We start from the raw sequence: 6562 nt of genomic DNA, 5'->3' as shown, positions 1-6562 counted from the left end.
GCGGCCGGCCGGGCGGAAGCCAAGCCAGGGCAGGGCAGCCGCGGGCGCGGGGCTCGCACTGGCTCGGCCGTCACTTACCGGCGCCTCATGGTGCCGCGGCGCCTCAGCACAGCTCCGGCGCTGACGACCCGCGCCCGGCAGCCTACGGCGTCCCTCGGCTCCCGGGCCGGACCCCACTCCGGGCCATTCAAACGCGGCCGCGCGCGCGGCCCGCCGGGATAGCTGGCGCTAGGGGCGCCTCGTGGGCGCCGCCCAACGCTGACTCCGCCCAACGCTGGCCCCGCCCCTCTGGGCTCGCGATCGCCGGAGGAGGAAGAGGACGTGTGGCCACAGTACCCCCTGGTGGTCAGAGGGACGCACGGCAACCTTGCGCCGGTGGGGGGGGCAAGTGGCGATACGAACTAAGGGCGGATAAAAGTCAAGGAAAGACCCTGCTCTAGGAACATCCCAGTGAGAGGAGACCGTGCCTTAGTGGTGTACCAGGAGGTGCGAACCACCTGCTATGAAAATGCTGGTCCAGGGAGAGAATTATTCATTCCCCTCCATTTAAAATGCGCGGTAGCTCACGCTTGTTGTCCAAGCACTTTGGGAGGCTGAGGTGGGAGGATTGCTTGAGCCCAGGAGTTCAAGAACAGCCTGAGCAACATAGCGAGACTTCGAGACTTCGTTTCTACCCAAAATAAAAACATCAGCCAGGCAAAGTGGGGAGCACCTGTAGTCCTAGTGTTATAGGCTGAAAAGAGGCCATTTTGGTTGTATTAGAACAGTCATTTAGAAAAGTCTTAAAAAGTTGTATTCTTTTGCAGCTGAGTTGGGCTAAATGTAAAAGCCACTTAAATTCAAAAGTGCACATTTTTCTTATTTGCACCCCATTCTCCTCTCCTAGCATGGCCTTGTCTGACTGGCCAATCTTACCTGGTAAGCCATTGCTGATGCTGAAGAAGAAACAGCTGACAAGCCAAGCCACCTAATAATTAGGAGAGTGGTCCACTGCTGACAGGAGTGTGCCTGAAAGCTTGGAGTTGGGTATTGCCCACCTCCCCTCCATCTTTGAATACAGGGACATCAGACTCTGGGAATAAAAGATTGTTACAATTATGTTTTAAAACAATGTAAAACTATCATCTTAAATGTTGACTTTTCCTCTCTTCCAAATATTGCAATTGTTTGCCCCTTCCTCTAAAAAAAACTGTTAAAAAAATTGTAAATTCCAAAATGTTATCTAAAATATCAGCATGACCAGAAGACTCTGTGTCACGCCAGTGGTCATGCATCAAAAATTGTTAATGTAAATCTTTTTTTTTTTTTTTTTTTTTGAGTTGGAGTCTCACTCGGTCACCCAGACTAGAGTGCAATGGCCGCTCCCGGCCACCGCAGCCTCGCCTGCTGCGCTCCAGCGATCCTTCCACCTCAGCCTTCCAAGTAACTGGAATTACAGGAACGTGCTACCATGCCCGGATGATTTTTTGATTTATTGTAGAGATGAGGTCTCGCTGCCCAGGCGGGTCTCGAACCTGCGGACTCAGACAATCCACTCACCTCAGCCTCCCAAAGGAGCCACCGAGCCCAGCAATGTAAATCTTAAATCATGCTATAACTGCATGTAGGCTTCAAGCTTGGGTTGAGCAAAGGACTATGAATTTTGGGTATAAATACTGGAATGAATTTGTGTTGTAGGGGGGCAGGTTTTTTGGCAATGATGCCGACCTGTCTCCTTATAGCCTGGTTCAGAAATTAAACACTCCCTTTTTTCCCAGTCTCTGTCACTCGCATTTTAATTGGCCACAAGGGATAGCAGCCGATTTTTTAGTATTTTAAAAGATGAACTCTAGGCCAGGGGCGGTGGTTCAGCCTGTAATCCCAGCACTTTGGGAGGCCAAGGGGAGAGGATTGCCTGAGCCTGGGGGTTTGAGCCTGGGGGTCTCTACAATAAATAAAAAAATAAGCCAGGTGTGGTAGCATGCGCTTGTAGTTCCAGCTACTTGGAAGGCTGAGGCGACAGAGTGAGACTCCAACACAAAAGAAAAAAAAATGATGAACTTTGGCACTATGTGACCCTGGGCAAGTCACAAAAACTCCTGTGTGCTTTGTTTTCCCCATCTGTAAAATGGGGATGATAACAATAGTATCTTCCTCTCAGTGTTCTGAGGACTAAATGAATTAATACATATAAAATGCTTAGAGGTGTATCTGGCATATGGTAAGTACTATACAATTTTAGCTATCATGTTTTAGTTTCTATTATATGCCAAACTGGGCTAGACTCTTTAAGAACACAAGAAATGTATATGATGCAGAATTTGTCCTCAGGAAGCAGATTCAGTCTCTTTGGGATGGGGAGTACTAAATTAGAGTATGAGCTTAGGATTGGGTCTGTCACTGATGTACTTTTAATTACCGAGGACAATTATCTTCATCTTAGTGAAGCTAATAAGCTCATCTTCAAGGATAAGTCCCTGGTCAAGGTAAACCAAATTGTAACAGGAGCAAGTTTATCTTTGGTGGTCCCTTGCAGAAGCCAATCAGGCGGTGTATTTAATGGAACACTTCTTCATTGCAAGTCTCTACATCCCTTGACTTGCTTTTTCAGGCACTCCTTTTGGAACTTTCCAGGTTTTGCCTATAGAACAGGCTGTTTAAGTTTGGTTCAACAATTTTTTTTTTTTTTTTGAGTTGGAGTCTCACTCAGTTGCCCAGACCGGAGTGCGGTGGCCATTCCTGGCCACCGCAGCCTCAACCTGCTGGGCTCCGGCAATCCTTCCACCTCAGCCTTCCAAGTAGCTGGAACTACAGGCGCGTGCTACCAAGCCCGGATAATTTTTTTGATTTACTGTAGGGATGAGGTCTCGCCAAGTTGCCCAGGCGGGTCTCGAACCTGCGGGCTCAGGCAATTCACTCACCTTGGCCTCCCAAAGCGCGGGATTACAGACTGAGCCATCGAGCCCGGCCTCAACAATATTTTTGAGGGCCCACTATGTGCCAGGCAGACATTATGCCAGGTGCTGGAAATAGCCACAATGGCTTGGACAAACAGGAAAAGGGATCATCTCAATATACTGCAGTGATATATAGTATTGTATACCCTAAATGCTGTGGGACCTCAGAGCAAGGGGAGACCTGTCAGATAAACTATTCAGAGCTAAAATGTCATTAGGTGATTATAACTTAATGTATTTTTCCTCCCTAGTAACAAATCCAAAAAATTAAGTAATGGTGAAAATTGAGGTAGCACTTCAGGGCAGTGGGAAAATATTTTTAGGATATTTGCACAAGTAATGCTTTTGAGAGCTTCTCAGATTGTACCAAGCACAAGCAGGCACATGCCTATGTGTAGGGCCACACCTGTTAACATGTGGAACTGTTGGGAGAGTCCAGCTGGGTTGGTGAATAAAGGGAGCTGGAGCCCTGAGTTCCGGAGATGTATCACGAAGAACACTCACTGAGTGTGACTTCCATGACTTAGGGGTGTTGTTTTAGAGAAAATAAAAATTGAACACATAAAAGTGAAGTCACTTTCTCTCAAGCCATTTCTACATCATCATAAACAAGAATTTCTTTTTTTTTTTTTTAAGCAGGATTTATTGAGAGGACAGAAAATCTCCCACAGTGGGAGAGGACCTGAAAGGGTTGCCCAACAAGAATTTCTTGATGACCCACTCTGCAAAAGGCATTATGCAGGTCCCTCACCAAAAGAAGAAAGTAAAAAGAGTGTATTACATGATCCTTACCCTTAAGGGAGGCTAGATATGAGGTAAGACAAGTAACAGAGTCCTGGGACTCTGGGAATCTGCTGTGTTAACATAGAAGAAGCTCAGCTAAACAAGTCCTCCTGTTGCCTGAAGGCCAGAGGAGAACCTCAGTGTTCTCATTTCTGGAGCTTGTTAGGGCACAGGGTCTCAGGTTCCTCTCCAGACCCAGGTTATAAAGGTTGCACTAACTGGACACGATGGCTCAAGCCTGTAATCCTAGCACTTTGGGAGGCTGAAGCGAGAGGATTGCCTGAGTCCAGGGATTCAAGACCATCCTGGACAACTGGTGTAACTTTTTTTTTTTTTGAGTTGGAATCTCACTCTGTCACCCAGACTAGAGTGCAGCAGCATGCTCATGGTCACTGCAGCCTCGAAATGCTGGGCTCAGACAATCCTTCCACCTTAGCCTTCCAAGTAGCTGGAACTACAGGTGTGCACCACAACGCCCAGCTAATATTTTGATTTTTATTGTAGAGACAAGTTCCTGCCATGTTGTCCAGGCTGGTCTTAAACCCATGGGCTCAGGCAATCCTCTCGCCTCCACCTCCCAAAGTGTTGGAATTACAAGCATGAGCCAATGCACCCAGCTGGGATCCTATTGTTAAGACAGTTGTTTCTGATACATCTGCAGCTTTCTGTTACACCTCTACAGCTGAGAAGCAGGTGAGCCAAAAATATTTACGACTATGACAATATTTGATACATAGACTTTCAAATCTTAACCTCAAGAGACCATCTTCCTCCTCTCCCTAGTACATTCCTGCAACTAGGATATACTGTCACCAGATGGAAGGTGGTAGGTCCAGAATGTTAGACTAGCTTTGGAGCAAGGTTCATCTCTATCAGAAACCTAGATCACTGCCTTTGGGGCCCTTTCTACATCATTTTTAACTTAACTGCACAACAGGAATAATAAAACTCTCCTCTCAGGGGATGTTGGGAAATGGGATAACCTACATAAAACACCAACAACAATGTCTCTCTCTGCAAAACACTCCCCACACCCCCCAGCCAATTTACCTGTTCAATGACTTTTTTTTTTCCACGACAGAGAAGAATACAATATGGTTGACTGCTACTTTAGACAAGACCTAAGCTGGGTGCGGTGGCTCACGCCTATAATCCCAGCACTTTGGGAGGCTGAGACGAGAGGATTGCCTGAGTAAAGGGTCTTGAGACCAGCCTGGGCAACTTGGTGAGAACTCGTCTCTACAAAATCAAAAAATTAGCTGAGTGTGGTGGTATGCACTTGTGGTTCCAGTTACTTGTAAGGCTTAGGTGGAAGGACTGCCTGAGCCCAGCAGGTTGAGGCTGTGGGAGCCATGACTGTGCCACTGTACTTCAGCCTGGGTGACAGAGTGAGACTCCAACTCAAAAAAAGACCTGGAATTAGATGCAGCTGGGGGGTTGGGAGAGTGTCAATGGTGGGGACAGCGGGAGATAGACTCATTGTGGTGCTGATGGCCTGGTAATCAGTACAGGGTATCTGAATCATATGCAAGACAAATCCAATCATGCAATTGCGGGGTGGGGGGTGTAGGGGTGTGGGGTTGGGTGGGGGGATGCGGGGGTGGTGTTAACTGGGGCTACATAACAAACAGACATAGTGGAGAGGAGTTCAGGGTGAGCAGACCAGAAGGAAATTAGGCGGGCAAGCAGTTATCAGGGCAACAATTATCAAAGCAGAACCTAACCTCAAAAGATGTGAGGACTGGGAAAATTGCCAAGACTGGAGTCCACTTCTTGGAGCTGGACACAAAAAGGCAGAGGTACTCTTGCAGTAACAAAACTGAGCCTGAAACTGACTTAAGTTACTTCCCTAAATTTAGCTCTCGCCTCTCTTTCTCTCTCTCTCTCTCTCTCTCTCTCTCTGTGTGTGTGTGTGTGTGTGTGTGTTTGAGTCGGAGTCTCACTCTGTTGCCAAGGCTGGAGTGCAGTGGCACGCTCATGGTCATCGCAGCCTCGACCTGCTGGGCTCAGGGGGTTCTTCCACCTCAGCCTTCCAAGTAGCTGGAACTACAGGCACATGCCATCAAGCCTGGCTAATTTTTCTAGATTTTATTGTAGAGGTAAGGTCTTGCCAAGTTGTCCAGGCAGGTCTTGAACTTGTGGGCTCAGGCAATTCTCTCACCTCGGCCTCCAAAGTGCTGGTATGATAAACGTGAGCCACTGAGCTCTGTGTTCTTAAGAACACCAATGCTATACAAGACGTTAATAGATTCAAAAAAGAAAAAGAGGAAAAGAAAACGTTTTCCTTGGCTACAGACGTTTGGTAATTGTTGGATAAAACAACTATTTCTAGCTGGGCTCGGTGGCTCAGCCTGTAATCCCAGCGCTTTGGGAGGCTGAGGTGAGTGGATTGCCTGAGCCTGCGGGTTCGAGACCCGCCTGGGCAACTTGGCGAGACCTCATCTCTACAGTAAGTCAAAAACTAGCCGGGCGTGGTAGCGCGCCCCTGTAATTCCGGCTACTCAGAAGGCGGAGGCGGAAGGATCGCCGGAGCCCAGCAGGCCGGGAGCAGCCACTGCACTCCAGTCTGGGTGACAGAGTGAGACTCCAACTCAAAAAAACACAAAAACAAAAACAAAAAACCAACTATTTCTTTACTGTAGCACTTTCAGAGCCTTTAAAACACTTTTCTTTTTTCAGTAGTAGTATCATTCTGTTGCCCAGGCTGGAGTGCAGTGGCATGCTCACGGCCACTGCAGCCTCGACTTGCTGGGCTCAGGCAATCCTTCCATCTCAGCCTTCCAAGTAGCTGGAACTACAGGCATGCACCACCATGTCCAGCTAATTTTTTTTTTTTTTTTTGA

The 6562-nt window shown here is 47.7% G+C and overlaps 1 protein-coding gene across 2 annotated transcripts in view; it reads right to left on the bottom strand.

Annotated features, from left to right (window-relative positions):
- Window positions 1–224, bottom strand: part of KATNBL1 (katanin regulatory subunit B1 like 1) — a 42793-nt gene extending 42569 nt beyond the window's left edge. For both annotated transcript variants that reach the window (XM_008065408.1, XM_021716211.1), the window contains exon 1: window positions 79–224. The gene's annotated coding sequence lies outside the window, so the exon portion shown is untranslated. The remainder of the gene's footprint in view (window positions 1–78) is intronic.
- Window positions 225–6562: the final 6338 nt, after the last annotated feature.

This window comes from Carlito syrichta, unplaced genomic scaffold (genome assembly GCF_000164805.1).
Source record: "Carlito syrichta isolate Samal-C Ts95f unplaced genomic scaffold, Tarsius_syrichta-2.0.1 Scaffold308290, whole genome shotgun sequence".
NCBI classification, from domain to species: domain Eukaryota; kingdom Metazoa; phylum Chordata; class Mammalia; order Primates; family Tarsiidae; genus Carlito; species Carlito syrichta.
Note: the sequence above shows the minus strand (reverse complement) of the source record. Positions and strands in the feature narration are given on the sequence as shown.